The 19,169-nt window shown below is 39.0% G+C and overlaps 1 protein-coding gene across 1 annotated transcript in view; it reads left to right on the forward strand.

Moving 5' to 3' along the window:
- Positions 1 to 697: 697 nt before the first annotated feature.
- zfhx3b (zinc finger homeobox 3b) overlaps positions 698 to 19,169 on the forward strand; it is a 191,193-nt gene continuing 172,721 nt past the window's right edge. Inside the window, exon 1 of the mRNA XM_006780120.2 lies at positions 698 to 722. The gene's annotated coding sequence lies outside the window, so the exon portion shown is untranslated. The remainder of the gene's footprint in view (positions 723 to 19,169) is intronic.

Consider the following 19,169-nt stretch of genomic DNA (forward strand, 5'->3'; position numbering starts at 1 on the left):
AGTGGAGAAAAGGCTTTATTCGAAGCTGTTTGCATTTGATTGCGCAGTGTTTTGTGGGTCCAATCGAGTACAGTATACGCTATAGCATGCAGAGATGAAATTATTTTCTCTGCTCAGAATTGCTAATTACGAATGGTCTGAATAGGAGACCTACATTTTGGATGAGCAAGGAACAATGAGCTGGAGTGTGTTTGCGGTTTGGATGTTAAAAGAAGGCAATGGGTGTATAAAAAGAAGAGTAGTTTTTTGTTTTCTCTCCTCTGAGACTTCCTCTTTTCTGAGAAAGAGAAAGTCTTATAGATGGCTTTTTCTGTATTTTATCCAACACATGTTTGCATAGTGTCCTTTTCTTATCCCTCAGGTTGTAATATAATTTCTTAACAAACAGTACAGAGCCTGCAGACAAAAATGAGTGCAACATGACAATGTAATGATAATGGCTGTCTGTGATTTCCCAGATTATTCTGTTTTTTTCCACTCGCATATAAGTTGCAAGCTTAGTACAGCCTTGGGCAGATAATATTGCCCACTAAGAAGGATGCTGGCAAATGCTTATTGATAGTAATTGTAATAAACTAATGAGAACAGCGAACAGCGTGGTTAACGTTTGATCCTTTACAGATATCTGTTTGATTGGTACACAACTGAAGACCGTGAACAATGATGCACCTCTCTTCTGTTTTGCAGGACTGTGAAGGAAGCTTCTCTCTGCTTCACAGTTGGTAAGTGTTTCCTTCTAAAATTGTCTTTCTTTCATTGTAGTTTCAGAGCATGTATGAGACTTTATGAAATCTCAGAGTAACCCCTTTAAAACTTGAGTGAAAAAAGTATCAGATAAAGCTTTATGTGTTTAAACAATAAGAGAAGGTATGCAGACAGTCTTATTGACACACCCTTATAGCTACATCTTTAATTAATTACAACATGTAATGGGTTCTTTTGTTATTGTAAATGATGTTACTTGCGTAAACTCTGTGCTCATAATAAATAATATTGTATGCAAAAGATTGATGAAACTACACATTTTGCAATCAATCCAATAAAAAGACACACAACTGATAAAAAGGGAGAGAAAGAAAAGAAAAACTGAACAAATATGTGGCACATTTAGAAAGTTCAGACTCTTGTAAACTCAGACTTCATAAACTTGTCAGGCCTTATTTGACTCGTTAGGACTTGTAGGGCAGGTGAAGAGCTGTCCTTAGGAATTGTCAGCTGATGACAGTACAGAGCTTGATCAATTCTCTGACTCTTTAGACCTTGTGGTAACAGTCAACAACTATGAGCTCCTCTAAGCAACTGACTGAGGATCTGAAAATGAAGCTATTTGATGTCTACAAAGCAGAGGAAGGCTATAAAAAGATATCAAAGCGCTTCCACCTTGCAATTTCCACTGTCCGAAATGTCATTAAGAAATTGCCGGAACTGTGAAAGTAAGAAGATCTTTAAGACCGAGAAAACTTTCAGATAAAACTGCGTTCCTGCTGGGCAGAAAGGGAAAGCAAAAACTTTGTATGATTGCAGAGGAACTGCTAAAAGGTGTAGCTCTTGACTCGGGAGTAGTGATATGCAATTGCGCTATGAAGCAATGATACACAAATAGGGTCTACTAAATCTTAGCAGCAACCTGTTCAAAAAAGGTATAATTTGAAATATGAAAAGCATCATGTGAATTAGACAGAGTCATTTTAGAAATAAGTGCTGGACAAAAGGCCTTAAAACTTTTTAATGACAATTACCAAAGGTGTGTTTGAAGAAAGGAAATACTAAGCTTAATACTAAGATAATACAAAAACATGGAGCTTTTGGATAAAAATATCATGCAGTTAGTCAAGAAACTGAAACTAACTCAGTGATCTAAAGTGTACCTCAAAATTCACCATGAACTACTTAAAAATTATAAGCAGAGCCTTTTGGACTGGCCCTGACAGTACCATGACATGAGTATCATTAAAAATCGGTGGATAGATCTTGAACATGCTGTGTGTGCCAGACAGTCTAAAAAATATGTCAGAGGTTGAACTGAACTGCAAGGAAGAGTGTTGAAAATTTCTAATTTTAGAATTGGAAGGTTCCTAGCTTGGCTCAAAAAATTGTTTGAATACTGCAGGCTTTCCATGTCCTTTTTTTCACTCCAAAAGTCAAGAAATCTACAGTTTGACTAAAGTTTTGCATAAAATTATCAACAGGTAAACTATATACATTCACCAGCTTCTTCATTTGGTACACCAGTTCAGTTGGTTGTTGATGCAAATATCTTATCAGTCAGTCAAATGGGAGAAACGTATGTATGTATACATGGATGCATACATGGTCAAGATGACTGGCAGAAGTTTAACCAAGTGTCAGAAAGGAAAAAAGATGATCCAAGTTACTTTAGACATGGCACACTTGTTGGTGCTAGTCGGATTGATCTGAGAAACTGTTGACTGTTGACTGTTGACTCTATGTTAGAAACTGTTGATACACTGGGATTTTCCCACAAAACCATTTGTAGGGTTTAGAGGAAATGGTCTGAAAAAGAGAAAATATGCAGTGAGTGGCAGTTCTCTGGGAAAAAATGCAAGAGGTTTGGGGCGAATAGCCAGACTGCTTTGAGGGGATAGGTAAGCAATAGTAGCCCAAATATCAACTCGTTACAACCAAGGTAGGCAGAAGATGCATCTCTGAACACACAGCATGTCAAACCTTACACCATGAGCTACTGCAGTAGAAAGAAAAGAACTAAGAACAGAAAAGTGAGGCTACATTTCACACGCCCTCACCAAAATCGGTCTGACAAGTCTCGATTTCTGTTCTAGTCAGATGATAGGGTCATAATTTGGTACAAACGGCATGAAAGCTTGGATCCATAATTTCTTGTATAAGCGGTTCTGGCTGGTGGTAGTGGTGTAATGCTGTGATATTTTCTTGGCACAATTTGGGCATCGTTTAAACACCGATGTCTACCTGAGTGTCCATCCCTTTATGACCACCGTCTACTCATCTTCTGATGGCTGCTTCTAGCAGGAAAACTCAAATCATCTCTCGGGTTTCTTGAACATGTCAATGAGATGACAATACTTGCTCCATTAGAACACCGCTGGGTTGCAGTGGAAAGGAGAATCACATCACTGATGTGCAGATGACAAATGTGCAGCAACTGTGTGATGCTGTCATGTCAATATGGACCAAAATCTCTGAGGCATGTTTCCATTACCTTGTTGAATCAAAGAGAGCTCTGAAGGAAAACGGGTACTATTACAGTGTTACTAATGAAGTGATCGGTGAGTGTATCTGTCTATATTTTTCCATGTTTTGAAAAGAGACAAAGAAGCAATGAATGTAACAGAAAACATAGGTAATGTATAGCCAATATGATGTGCAGCTATCTAATTCTAAAAAAAGCCATTGTCCTCACAAATCCTTGATACATATTTATAACTTTAAATAACTCATTTCAGAACTGGACTGATGTTAAGGCAAGCTGACACTATTAAAACAACTTGTTGCTATGAGATTATAGTATAGGGTTGTAATGTAAGTGGTGATTTAAACAGTTGCTTCTAATTCAACACCAGTAAAATTGTACTTAGTGTAATTCAATAATGTGCTCAAGTGTAATTTTATAGCTGGGAAAAAGACTTAGTGTATTAACATGATTGTTGTTTGTTTTGTTGCACATGCGTGTATAAAGAACCAATATAGATTGGTTCTTTATACACGTGAATGAACAACCATTACAGAGTTATTTGATCAGCATATTCAAGTTTGCATGCAGCTCTTTAATAAACTTGACCTATTAATAGCACACACACAAACACACACACAGTACACCTCTCTTGAACTCTGAGTTCTATCACTGCCCTGAACTTGAACCTAGAAGGTTTACTGTAGCACATCATTGGTCTGAAGGATGGTCTGATTGTATAGAACAGGGAAGGGGCTAATTTGCAAGTGTGACATCATGAAAAAGGTTGAGGAAATGACTGGAGCCAGATCAAACTCCACCACAAGTCTGTACCACAGGTTAGCAAGAGCCGATGTGTGTGAATAACATGTAAATGAGCAGCACGGACTGACCTTTGTCCTGTGTGTGTGAGGATCTGTGACCAGTGGCTGACCCGTAATCCTCTCCTAAATGATTTGACAATAGAGAGGTGTATTGATCTGGCGAGTCTTCAGGCAAGAGGGTCAAGAGCCTGACAGACAGTCTAAGTCTTCCTGTAGGCAGAGAGGCGCTCCTTTTCTTTTCTACAGACGGTAGACATGTGCTGGGTCATGTGTGGATCAGTCTTCTCTTTCAGTTCCCAGGACAGAAAGGCTTCGCACAGCACGTCGGATCCTACGTCACTTGCTTTACTACCTTAATTAGGATAACAAAGAGGCTATGTGTAAAAACAGAATAAATAAAACATTTTGGGGGTCATATGACAAGCTCAGGAAATAGTTTCTTTTTTTTTCCCTTTGAGACAGCACAAACTGTTTAAAGTAAAGCTTTATGCCTGAGAGCTTTGGTTACCTACACCATCAAATACCCCCCCCTTTCAACAAAATAACACATGCCTGCAAACTCCCCCTCAGAGCCCCTGGATTTCCCCACTGTGCCTGGGCGGTTGCTGTCTTCTGGGTTCACCCAGAAAGGATTGGCCAGCTCCCACATCTGCACAGACACAAGAACAGAGAAAACAAAAGGAAATTCTCCTGCTGACCACAAGTCCCACCATCTTGCATAATCAAACCATCCCTCTCTCTCTCTCGCTCTCTCTCTCTCTCTCGGATTCTTTCAGAGTGACTGGTTTTAGAGCAACATCTGGAAGGAGCAGCAGTTTTCTTTCCCTGTATTTTTTTGGGGAGATTTAGGCCCCCGATAATCCGTCTCCCTGCTCATTAAAGGAGCTGAATAAACACTGGCCTCTTCCAGTTGTTCCTATGAATTTCCTCACCAGGCGTCAGGAGACCCAAGCAGGGGCTACTGGATCAAAGCAGCCGGCAGCCCCATGTGTGTAGAGAGTGAGAGTGCGTTCCGGGTTGGGCCCATTACCTTTCTCCCTTGGAGCCTTAAAGGCTCCTAGGTCACTGCCTGTCAGCTCTTTGGCCCAAGCTCAGCAGAGGAGGAGGAGGAGGAGAAAACAGGAAAAGACAAGAAAAAAATGAGAGTCAACCAGAAGAGATCATTGTGTATGTGTGTATATATAGATAGGGTCAACACACAACAATATTTTTTTGTTGTCTCGGGTAAGCGGGTAAGCTTTTGGTTTCTGTTTTAATCTTTGCCTAACGGGGTTGTGCACTTGCAGTGTTAGTGAGACATATAGTCATTACAAGCGCCTATGTAAAGCTTTAGTCACAGGTTTTCCAGCAATATGAAAAGAGCAAGCGCATTTTGAGAGTTTATGTGCATGCCACTCTAATGCAGTGACCCCTATGTGACATTAATTTTCTAATTCCCTGCACTTCCTGGCAATCAACTTAGAGGGGCAGTGGTTCGCTAGAAAAGTTTGCAGTGGAAGCAATTAAAGACCGAAATCCGAAAAAAGTAGCAGGAACAAACAGCAGCAGCAAAATCAACGCATGAAAAAGGATGATGCTATAATTGTTGCTCAGAAAGATGATAAAAAATGCATCAGATTGTACCGGTTGCTCACCAAATAAAAAAACGAAACAAAAAAACACCAATTTTAAATGGTTAGTGTAATTAACTTGCTAGGCTACTAGCTACATGATGGTTACAGCTGCGCCTGGAAATTGCCAGTGTTTGTGTTTGTATATGTGCACTGTGTGTGTATGTGTGTGTCTGTGTGTACACAAATGGCCCTGTGGTCGTCATCAGGCTCCCATCAGCCCCTCCATTAGTTACTGAGCTGTGGGTCCGTGCTGGAGCCTACCTGCCCTGAATACAGATTAGGGTAAGGGTGTACGGACAGCAAGCACAATGAAGACAAACACACATGCACGCACATGCTCACACAAAAGATTGCATTAGCGTATTATCTACTTTGACATACAGTGGCATATTTTGACACACACACACTTACAATCAAAGTCACTACATTTCACACACCTAAAGACTGAGCTTTTGGATCATATCCACGGAGTAATAGTAAAAGCATTAAAACATTTCAGTATTTTCTTTCCTTTGGCTGATAAAAGCATGATTTATATACTGGACACTGAAACACCAGCTCCTGCAGAGTACACTTCATCTGGTTCAGGCACATCATAGCTTACACATTCTAAAATAACGGCACACACAGCAGAGTACACACACTGTCAGCCTAGCACAAAGGCAAATACGCTTGCATACGTCTCCTTCTCGAGTCGCAGACACACGTGCTCATGACAAAAAGTCTGCAGTCAATCATTACAGCTGGCCAACCAAACACACAGCCGCCATGCTTAGTGATAATGTTTTCACATCTGCCACCGCTATCATAGAGACAATGACAGCCTGAAAAGATTTGGTCCCTTTACATTTATTTCAAATGAATTAATTTTGCTTTTAATGGTTTGTTCTGTGGTTATTATTTTTGTGTGATAAAATGTTAAAAACAATGATAATTTAAAAAAAACATTCCTTTCGCCTGTGAGGTTTGGACAGAGAAAGACGTGATGGTTTAGACAAATCGGGAATGATGCTTGTGTTTTTAAAGAGAAAAATAAGAAGTGAGTTGTGCAGGTTGAGGTCACGGCTGAAGACCAGGCCAGTGCTTTGGAGTTAACGCAGGAGCTGTAGGGCATAAAGGTTGAGGGTAGGGGAGCGGGTGTGTGATGGCTTCTGTGTGTCTCTCTGGCAGGGCAATGGGACTCTTGGGAGACCTGGGTCATGAGGCCTCCCTCTAGACCCCGCCCCATGCCCCCACCCCACCGCATTACTGTGCCATTTAAAGCCACCCAGCATCTATTTCCTCCAATAAAAACTAATAACCTTTTCTGTCGGAAATCACGGCAGCTCTTGAGTGCTGGAGCAGAGGCCTGACTGGATGGCCTGTAATTGCGGTCCAGTAGTCTCCCTTTAGTTTATTTTTTGCAGTGTTTTGGATTTTATTTTTTTTTTCCCCCAGTCCTTTTGGTCCTCTGCGCTTTGCGGCTGATTGCCTGCGCAGCTCACCCCACACTCAGTAATCAGACAGGAGCTGGAGAGGGGGCAAAACAGCAACTCAAGGACCTTTTATAATTGGGAGGGATTTGGAGGGCAGTTGGACTTTACATTTGGTGTCAGAATAGGTTGTGTTGGTGTATGTGCCAGATGAATAACAGAGGTGCCAAAGCCCCCACCGCAGTCAAGTGGTTCATTGTGAGGCGACTATGAATAGTCTGCATGTATATCTGTTCTATTACTGTCCATTTGTCATCGGGAGTGTGGAATATTTTTGGAATTCACCTTCTCTGTCCACCATATTTTAAAAATAGAGTTTCACACACATTTTCACAAGGGCTTGGATAAATATTGTTGCTGTGTTATTAGCTATACCATATAGAATATTTATCATTCAAGTTTGTTTTTGTTTGTCTTTTTCATTTAAAAATTAATGGACTAAAATGTTCTTTGTCAACTGGAATAAACATTAAAAGTCTCTATTTTTTAGTGTGAAATATGGCATTTAAAATATTTTTCTTTCTAAATTACGATTACACTGAATGAAGGAATGTAGAAATATCTCAAAGCATTAATTAATCTCTAAGAACATGTTTCAAGTGTAGAGTTTATGCAGTTTATCTAAAAACTGACAAATATGTTTTATTTCTTTTTTTTTTTCTTTGCCGTAGACACAGCTGTAGACTATCAAACACAAAGTTACTCTCCTGTTGGGTCACTTGTATGCATGTGGGTATTTGATACAATATTTTAGTGCAAATGTTAGGTAAATCTAGGCCAGTAGTACAAACAAGACGTTAGAGGTCTTGGGGTTTTGGGAGGTAAAGAAACACTACATTTGGGACTGGTAAAAACTCAAAGGGTCTAAAGTACTGATCAGTTTTGTAATTACATTAGGAGAAGTGTATGCTTGGGCAAGCTGCTGGTTACTAATTTAAGACAGCCATAAACACCCTCAGGTTTACAGTTCTTCCTGTGGGTCTCTTCATGCACTCCACTGACAAAAAACAGCATGATATCTCTGCTACAGGGAGCCACTCCCCTTCAGGACACAGAGTCCAAACCTTAGGCTTGCTCTCTCACAGTACAAACAAATATCTCTTGTCCAAACAAAACTAGCATACTTTTTTCTACAGTGCGTGGCCTTGAATGTGCACGTCTTCTCATTTAAAAAGAAATACTGCTGTTCATTTGTTTTACGGTGTTTATTCTTCAAGGTATTTCTGAGAATTATAAAGTTACAAAACAGTGTTATACTTTGATCTCTTAAAGGCAAATGAGTAGAAATGGTGCATTCACCCTGCATATTAGCAGTTTATTATAAGTGAATGTGCCATCTGGAAACATTTGTTATGTTACAAAGCTAATGAAATAGTGTTGCACAAAGATAAAAATGAAGCAAATTATTGAAAGACCGCTAAATATATGTGAACATTCAAAAGTCTCCTAAGACTGCATTTTTTTGTGGTTCTTTATTTTATCTGGACCACATGGACCATAATAACTGCCTGGAGTATTTTTAAAGGTAAAACATTTTTAAAATATTTTATTTATTTATTTATTTAAACAAATGAATGCCTGCTTTTATGATTTTTTTTCCCTTTCTTGCAATAAGGTGCTTGAGGTGGATGGTGAGCAGTTGTGGTTGAAGAATTGTGAAATTTTATTACTTCTCAAGTTATTTCTGTAGCAAAGGAGTTTTTTTAAGAATGATTCCTGTAGTACCAATAAAATACTACAAACCCCTAACTACATAAAACTGTGTTATTGGCAAATTATAAATAAAGTATCAAAAGTTAAAATAATTTTTCTACAGAAAATTGTTGCCCATCAGTTTTAAATAGATTACTATTACTGTTGAAGACGTTTAAATAATCACCGTTGACTTACAAGGCTTGAGCAGTGTGTAGCGTGGTTATTTTATATGTTAATATAATACAGAAGGATTAAAAAAGTGTTAATTCTGTTTCCAGAGACAATAGTCAGCTGCAACCGCAAGATGGGAGTAATGTAAAAGATGGATGTAAACAGGCATGAGAGAACGCTGTTTCAGATTTATTTTGGTATGTTTTCATTCTATTTTTATATTTCACTGAACAAGCACTGCTTGCCTTGCTTGCCCTGATTTTGGGCGTACAAGATGGATGACTCTCCCACCAGAATATCAGTCCCATCAGACTGAATATCAGACAGCAAAAGCACTTTGCCTTGAATTAGAAAAAAATGTCATGCAAATGCATTTGTAGTGCCTCAGTTCACTGTAGCCTTTTTCCGTACTGAGCCAGATTATTGCTGTATCTCAAAACACATACTTCCCCAGATAAAGCCTTTTAATGGAATTTTCTGACTATCATTATGGCTTGTTGTGCGGCTCAGATAATCCAAGATTATTTCAAGTACTGAGGTAGCCTGTTTGTATCACTAATTAGATTATATCTGTGTCTGTGTACTGTACCTTTACAGTTTATGGATGCAGTGTCATAAACAAACTTACTCACATTTCACCCTCAGTGGTCTCCATCTTGGCTTTGTAGCTGAAAGGGAGTGATCTCCAATTTTCAGCAAGAGGGACACACCCATGAGAGGTTGTCAGAACTGATGGCAGTGCCAAAGCTAGCCAGCAGCAGCAACAGCTCTCGGGCACTTTATGTTTCCTACTTTATTTGATGATTCTGATTGTCCTCTTCTCTTCAAAAGACTACATCAAATGTAAGGCCGGAGTCTGAACAAGCTTAAAGTAGTCATAAAATACAGCATTTAAAAATCACTGTCAAATGTTGCTGATTGTTATTTCCAGTAACTTCTCAGTGTGTTTAATTTAAGACAATACTAGTCTATCAAAATTGAAGCACTATACAAGTAAAAAGTCTATCAAGTGTTTGCAGTGTACTAGCAAAAGTATCCCAGCCTTCCCTAAAATAACCTAATTTTCCTTAACCATGTTTGAAAAATGTAATTCTGCAGTTCTGCAAATTTCCTTATTGTGCTCCTCATCTTGAATTACCTCTGATGGTATTTTTGGTCATTAATGTACATCTGGATAATAACTATAAGCTTTTAGTAACAAAAGGCAAAATTAAAATAAAGAATGAAAAGATGATTAGGGACTGTCAACATGAAGATGACAATCAGGTACAATGTTCTTGTCAATACTGGAATTTGGATGTGAAAGCTTATGCTGTCCTTTGTGTACTGTGTAATCTATGTCCAATGGTGACAGACGGGCAGATTAGGTGAAATGGGACAAATTTGCTGTTCTAATGACTTGTAAGGCTTTAAGCATGGCTAGAAACTTCAGTTGTTGAGTGTTACAATGTGTGCGTACCATATGTGTACCTGTCAGCTATATAACCAATGTAAATGTGATTGCATTCTTTTCCATTTTGAGCACATAAATCCTAATACTACATATTTGTCAGTTTCAGTGTTTTTGTTTATAACTATTATTATTATTTTAAATTGTTCCTCTATTAGATTGTTCAACCTCCACTGACTGGCAAGCTTTTAGTCTGTTCTGGTTTGGTTTGGCTTTGCTTTGCCATCCCACAAAATATTAATGAAGGTATTGTGAATATTAGCCTACCACACAAAGCATAAGATCTAGAAAGCAGTGGAAAGTCATCCCAATATGTTCTCTAGCCCATCTCAGTAGGGATTGTAAAATAATCTTTGCTGCCTTAGCTCAAATTAAAAGTCTCTGCTTTTGAAATAAAAAGAAATAGGTGGAATTTACCCACAAATAACAAGGCAGCTGCACATGCAAAATGACTGTGCAAACATAGGCTATTCACTTCTGAGCACGGTTTAAGTTTGCAGTGTTGTAATGAAGTCTTTCTTGATTTTAGATGATCATACAGTGCTTGCAATTACATACTATATGCCAGAGGCTTGGGGTTAAGTGTTGGAGCGTGACTGTTACACCGAAAATATCCCAGTGTGTCCAAAGGCCTGTCATTTTACCTTGTGAATCAGAGGCAGCGTGTGTCTGTTTTCATTTATACTTCAAGATGTGTGTTGTTTATTACATCAAACTATTTCTCCCCACATGAAAAGAAAATTTCAGGCTTATTAGGGAATGGTGTTTCTACTTCTAACTATGGCACATGCCTGTAATAGTTTTATTCTTCCTGCTGTGCTCTATTCAAAGGTAAACACTCAAAAGTGGTTTGCATGTTCGTTTTTCCAGGCTAAGCCTAATAACTAAAGATTGGGAACTCTGCTTCCTAAGTATGCTTTACACACAGAAAATGTACGTATATGTACATTTTGCTGTATTTACATTAAGATGCAAGGTTACAATCTGTAGTGAGAAAAGGGATTTCAGCCTTTTATGTTTATATTTTAAAACCTTAACATAAAATAATGGCACCAAAAGCTAGAGTATGAAATGGCATATATAAAACAGCTAAGCTAAGAGCTTGCATTGCCTGATAATTTAATGTTTTCCAATTGCTTTTTTTCTCTGTTCTATGTGTTCCTGTTTTTGTGTTTCAGTCTGTTACTGTATGTTTGTGTGCACACTTCCTTAATTGCATTAAGAGGATGACGCACTTTCTTACTCTGTTTAAGCTCACTTTAATTGCCTCTGAATGGTGCACTAGGGAAGCAGGGACTGACGGTACAATGTGGACATGCAATTAGCTATCTTTCATAAGATGCTCAAGGGAAAAAGAGAGGGCTCCAATTCATAAAGGAATTTCGCACAGAAGGCAACAAATGCTATTTTGTGTCACTGCTGTGGTGGCATCTTGATGGAATGGCATTTCATTCATTAAAGAATCAGACTTTCAGAGAAGGCAAGACAGAGATATCCATTCAAAGGGGAAAAGGATAAAAAAAAAAATCTGATGAAAGGGAAAAAATGTGCAGTGGTAGCTGGAGACACCAAGATATAGGTGAGGTGCAAATAAAAAATGAGAAGAGAAAGAAAGCATTACAGGAGACAGGAGGAGGGGTGAGGAAAGAGTGATTGTCAGAGATTGCACTAGAGACAGAGTGAGATATGTGTGCCCTGGTGACTTTTCACTTCAGAATGAGTGCACCACTGATGGCACAATGACAGTATGGCTCTAGAAACTAGAGACTTTCACATTTCACATATAAGATGCCAAATGTGAGCCAGTGTGAGGTAAGTCATTTACAGTATACGACATACAAAAAACATTATTTTTAAAGGAAATGCTTTACTTATTATCAAGCAGACGATAAAAACGTTGTAACCTGGCTTTGTTCCGGAGAAAATGACAATGAATGTGACCTCCTTCTCTTCTTCTAACATAAACTTTTCACCAGTCATTATTGTGGGCCTCAGATCCATAAAGCTGTTATACATTGCAAATATTACTTTACGTCATTTTTTAGGTATATCTGAAGTACATTGACAATAATATGGTAAGCAGCTCTTAAAATGTGATATTAGTTTATGATCCTTTATCTCAGCGGAGACAGGCCGCACATGCATTTTTCATGTGTATAAATTTATAAGCGTAAGGCATTAAGTAAATTACGTCATGCATTAAGTTAATGGCATTGTTGCGACACATATCAGAAGCTTTTAATACCATGCAGTGCATAGGTAGCTCAAATAGCTCTATCTCTTCCTGCTGCCCCTCCTTTTCCTTCTCCCTCTCCTTGTACTCATTTTTCTATGTTTTTCTATGTTTTTCCCCTCTTTTCATTTTTCTGTGCCCCCCTCCCCCTACTACCCCACCTCTAATACCCCTTCTCCCATCTTGGGCAATCTCTCCCTGTCTCTTGCCATCTCTCCTGTTCTTCCTCTTTCTCTCTCGCTCTCTCTCTCTCTCTGTCTCTCTCTCATCCCAACTCCATTCTCCGTATCCCTCCCTCCACTCTTCTTCATTTAATAGTGGACCTCAGAGTGGTTGCCATGTCGACCAGCTGGCATATTACTATGGCAACCAGTCTGAGGAGACGAGGCTGCTGATTAGGGAGAGATGTCTAGTGTAGCCAGGCCAGCGGAGGGTGGGGAAGAAAAGGGGGGAAATGGTGTTGGGGTGCTAGAGGGGGGGTTGTATATTATAGGTCTGAACACTGTGTGTGTTTGGGTGTGTATGTATTTATATATATGTGTGTGTGTGTGTCGTGTGCGTCTCAAGAAAATAATAATAATAATAATATGTTCTGCTTGGTCAGTTGTCTTGTAGTAAACCAAATGACATCCTACCTCAGATTTAAAACCACCGAAGGTCTCTACTGTCTGTCAGTGTTTTGTTTTATTTTTTTATGTATTTATTTATATACAATAAGTGAGAATTAGATAGGACTTTCGTGATCCTCTCCATGTACTCACCATCATTATGTAGGATTGCAACGTATAGTTTCTGACTTTTTTCATCAAAAGATTAATTATGAAAAAAATAAAGAGTATGTTTCCATGCATGTTATACGGGAACTACCTTTACATTTACCTCAAGGTCCACAGTCCTGAGCTACTTTGTTATGGCGTTTACATAGGCAAAACAGAACCAGACTGAAAATGCTGCTCTTATTGTATTTGAGCAGAATCATATCTGGTGTTATGACATGTGAGGGACGAAGCAGGCAGAGCTTTTAAAAAGCTGCACCCTCCTCCAAGAACACTAATGAACGCTGTAGAGGATGCCTCAGACCTCCCAGATCCATCAGAGAAACTAATTACAAGATCCAATTAAAGAGAGAGAGGGAGAAGAAGGGAAAGAGAAGAAAAAGAGAGGGAGAGAGAGAGGGAGCGATGAGGAGGAGGGGGGGGGGGGGGTTGGGGGGTGTCTCTCTTTACCGTTGACCTAGCCAAGCCATCAGCTCATTCAAGACAGTAATTATAGCTTATTTATTATTCATCCTTGAGCTAAATAAGAGCGTGACATTTCAATAACAATAATAAGGGCAGAAAAAAGGCAGCACAAACTACAGACTTACTAATTGCAGTGCTCAGAGATTAAATGACTGGAAAAATGTTGTTATTTACTTATTCATAACATCTAGACCAGTCATAAGAGCACAGCAATTCACTTTGCTGTAAATGAGTCTAAGGGGCTCTTTCATGAGATCTCCCTGGTGGACGTAATCCTCAGCAAAATCAGGATGCCATGCTTCCCTTAACAAGTGTTTTTGGGGGTCTGTATTACAGGGCATGGCCATAATGACTCTCTCTGACTGTTTTTATTAGTGACTATGGTTCATTAGGATAACCAAAGATATGTAGTTGGTTGAGCTTAGCGCTTTACACAACCAAGTAACTTATTCAGGTAGTAATTTAGAAAACATTATATATACATACATACATACATACATATATATATATATATATATATATATATATATATATATATATATATATATATATATGTGTGTGTGTGTGTGTGTGTGTGTGTGTGTGTGTGTGTATATTCATTTCTTAAAACTACATTATTATCCAGCTATGGCCTAAATTCCTTTTCTTTCCATCATACCATCTTCCCACCTCTCCTCTCCCTAAGCTGAACTTTGAGGCACCTCATTAAGACTGCCAGCTCTTGGCCTCACTGGCTATGGCAGAGGTGAAGAATATCACATAATCATGAAGTGGAGATGGCATTACACTCATCACAAATTATAGATGAGTTTTACTGTGTGGTGTCCTGGCAGACTAGTGCTTAACTTAAGTGACTGTTACATGGGATCTACAGGCTGTGTTTCACCTCCTCTTTGAAACACTCATTGCTCTTGGAAGTAACATTTATTGAGACTGTCTGTACTAGCATCTGGAATTTGTGTATTATATCACGCATTACTGAATATTTTCTTTGATTTTTTTTCCTCTTCAAACTGCTCCTTCCTGCATTGCTTCACAGAAGCTTAGCCAGATCAAAAGTCACAAGTGGTTTAGTGAGACTTAAAGATGAAGTGCTATTTTATCCAAGTCTGATCATTAAAAGGGCACCTATGATCAATACACATGGATGTTTTTTTTAGCAGTATTGACCAGGCTCAATGAATATCCATAAACAAAATCCATGACAGTTACAGTTGATTGGCTGATGCATACCTGTATCAGCCATATTAGTGAATATTTTGTTGTCTTCTGTCATTTCCTTGCTTGCTCGGCACTAAGAGTAACTGGCTTTCATCATACAATTCGTATGTTGGGTCTTATGTTGGGGCTATTCCATTTTGGCACTTAGCTGAGGAATAATAATAAAATTTACAGTGATTTGCTTTTGATTTTATCTATTTGCATTTATATCTTCCTCCAAGCCTCTCTTGAAGTCTTAAACCACTAACGGAGTAATGTATAATAGTACAATTTAACGTGAGCCTGCAGTTCACTCTTGAGTCCCTTGCTTCCTTTTCCTCTTAATGCCTTTGTCCTTGAATCCCTGAGGAGCCTTGTTAATATACTTCTGTTAGGTGAATCAGGCAGCCACAGACTTCAGTGTAGATGAATAGTCAATATTTAGAGTTTGGTAGCAGCATGTAAACAGACAAATTCATATGTGCAAATTAGTGTTTTAATATATGCTGTTTCATCTCATGAAAATAAGAGCATGCTGCAATAGCATGTTCCTTATACTTTACATATGTGCTGTTGCACACAAGTAAAGCCGGGCAGAAACCTTGACCTTGCAGAATCGAAATAAGGGGATTGCAGCCCAGTGACCTGTGGAGGATGGGGGTTTTCATTCACATGCCTGGAAAGCTAAATCTCACCCCACCCCTCTTCGTGACTTTCCTCTTCTCCCTCTTCCACTTCCAGTTGTGTGCTTTTTTCTACCTTCCCTGTGTATGATTAAAACAAGCAGGGGGGAGGCTATACCACTTATCAGCTGATATAGGACATGTCCTCAGACAGTGCCATTGATTGTATTGACTGATTAATTTGTGATTTTCCCATACAGTTGACTGCTTGTAGCTTTAGATGACGGGACTGGGCTTATATGCAATGATTAAATTTTCTCGAAGGGCTTTGGCGTTTGCTGTAGTTCATAAATGAAAAAGTTAAGAAAGCCTAAGATTCTATCTTGTATATTTCTTTTCTTTTCTTTTTTTTTGTCACAAGAGACTTCAGGATTCACAAATTAAGAAGGTAAACATCAGTTCTTCTTATTCTTCATCATCGTGACCTTCACTTTGACCTCTTTACCATGCAAATGATGTGGAAACTCTCCACATGATTACACACATAGACCATACTTACAGGATCCCATCAGATACACAGACAAATGCACTGCCCTCTTGCTCTCTCAACACACTAACAGAAACACATACAGACTGACCAGATCACACCCCCTTGGGGCTGTGGGGCAGTGCTTGAGTGATGTCTCCCCAGGGGGCTGATATTTTATAGTTTGTGTCCATCAGTGCTGTAGCCTGGGGCACCAGGGTTGACAGTAAGTGCTCTCAACACCGGTGACACTGATTCATCTGAGCTATGACACAGATGAGAGGGGAGAGATGAGGGACAACCAGAAAATATTAAACACATAAAGTAAAGTTTCTGTCCTGTGTTTACATGAGTGCATACTCTGTGCGCTTAATCAGAATTCAGTACATTTCAGTGTTAGTGAACACCAGACTGACTTCTCCTTTGTGATCTTTGATTGCAGGTCGATCGCAACACACATGGCTGTACTATGATATGGCGGGCTAATATGGGCTAGACTAGGCTAGACTAGAGTTATTGGCTTGAGGAAGGGACGGCAATCTAACATGGCATTTCAATTTCTCATTCTCCCTCATGGCTTTGCTGTGCACTGCTGCACCTCTTCTACATATATATAGGGAGGACGCCTCTGAACCCCAGCCTTCTGGATGCGCATACTAAGCAATCAATGTGTCACCTCTTCCTGACAATCCTATTTTTTCATATGGGGGCCATGCTCATTTTTTCTTGTCAGCAGAAGGTAATTTGCTGTATTGTGATTCAGTCCTAAAACTTGGTGACGAGGTGTCTGATAAGTCTCTATCTCCCCTCTGTCTCCCCCATTCCCTCACAGCATTCCATGCATCACCCATGCTAAGGGAAAAAAAAGAAAACCAAAAGAAAGCACCCCCAACCCCCATTCTGTCTACACCCAACTGCACCCCCACAACCCCGTCCCTTCTTTCCACACCAAGCCGAACATAGTTGTATCTGAGGCGGGCTGCTAAATTAGATAAGCGGGGCTGTGGCGCAGCGCCCCTGATTAATAAAAGATGCAGTGCTCCCTGGGGATGGCCCCTCTGAGGGCCGAGCAGAATCTACCCACAGACAATGGAGTTTGCTGGCACACAATGAACAGGAAATGGAGAGAATAAACCAATCATGGAAATATAACATTTAAAGCAGGACTATCCTGTGACCCTCTCTAGCATTATGCATGCATCATAATAGATAATAACAAATGTTGGAAGTGAAAAAAGAACAAAATATTAATATATTCATTTATTTTGAAAGAATATCCTTCTATTGACATATGTTGGATAGACAAGCAGAGGTCCTGCTGTTTTAGGATATTCAGGAGCGCATTTCCAAGTCCTTTAGCAGAAATCCTGCATGGTCAGTGTTGCTCTTGCCAGAAACAGTGCACAATATACTTTTTAAAAAATATTATTTTAAGATGACCAAACTATGAAATATGGGACAGAACCTTAATCGCTGGTGTCATTTGCTTTCAGACTCTTATTTGAACACTGATAACATTGCTTTTTGTGTGTAAATCACGAAAGACTCCTAATGAATTTGGAGACAATCCTAAAACAAGCTCAGATGTAGACAACTAGAACAAATTGTTACTTTATTTTTTACATTTTATTTTAAGAATAATGTAAAAAACAACAACAACAACAACAAAAAACCCCAGTCTAAATAAAGTCAGCCAATTAATGCACGTTTTAAAATCCTTTGTTTTTCAAGCCTTGTCTGCAGTTCGCACTTGTCAATAGTTGGATATAGTTAATTAAGTTTAATTTAAGCTAAATATTAAACATGTTTTTCTTTCAGTCATATGAGGTTCTGGTTATTTTGCTACTTTTCAACATCTTTTGTAGCTCTAGTCATAATGTTGGATATGAAACAAGTGCCTGCCACATTAATATGTAGGGCTGTATTTTGATTCATTTACATGTTTTTTAATTATATTTAAACTTATTTTTAAATATAGCAATTGATTGGGTGGGGTTAACAGTAAAAATAGTTATATTAAGTCTAGTTATTTTCATAGAATACATTTGGAGAATTTGCTAAATGAGAGAAAAAAAATTGTACTACTACATATAGTTAGCTGCTACAGTTAATACTTATTAGTTAGTACATATTTTTTCACATGTTTCATGGTTTAAAGAAAGACTGTCTTCTTGGATTTTAGTTTTTGCGCATACTGCTGGTCCACAGAAGTACTCCTTTATAACAGCACAAGAACGATAGGAATGTAAATATTGTTTACCTGCAGGAGAGTGTGCAAAAAAAAAAGGCTAACACATGCTCAGCTACCTTTCACACCCACATTGTGCTATCATGTCATTTCAGTCTTACATCAGTTCCATTCGCATTTGCCATCTAATCGCTTTGTTACCAGGAGAATATTATCCCTCTCACTACTATGTTTATAAGACAGCCAGCAGTGATCCTGTTGCCTATGGAGACCACTGAAATCAAGGCTATGTAGCTATCAGTGTTTCCTTTCAAAATTTGTCCTCTAAATTGTGCATTTAATGCTGTTCATACGAATACTTACATAATAATACAAAAGCATCCCCTTAAACCCGCCTTTCTAACGCCGACAGGCGGGTTTACCAGGCAAATGCAGGGCTACATCACCACTAAACAATCAACATGAATCCATCAGCACATAGCCTCTTATGTGCGCATGTGCACTCCTGCAGCCACTGGGCTTTAGCAGACGTGTTTCTCCTTTGCTCTGTGTTAGTGGTGATCCATGTGATTGCAGCATGGATCATGAACACTAAAGCATTTATCTTTAAATAACCTCCATCACCCCCGTCGCTACTGAACAATAGCGGGACGCTTCTAATTTTCTGCACTGTAATGGTAGTCATATTGAGATGAAAAAGGTCAGGGGTTGGCTTGCGAGGTTCTGATTGGTTTGGCGTGTCACAGTTCCCCTGGAGGAAAAAA

The sequence above is a fragment of the Neolamprologus brichardi genome, chromosome 1 (assembly GCF_056152115.1).
Source record: "Neolamprologus brichardi isolate AB-2024 chromosome 1, ASM5615211v1, whole genome shotgun sequence".
NCBI lineage: Eukaryota > Metazoa > Chordata > Actinopteri > Cichliformes > Cichlidae > Neolamprologus > Neolamprologus brichardi.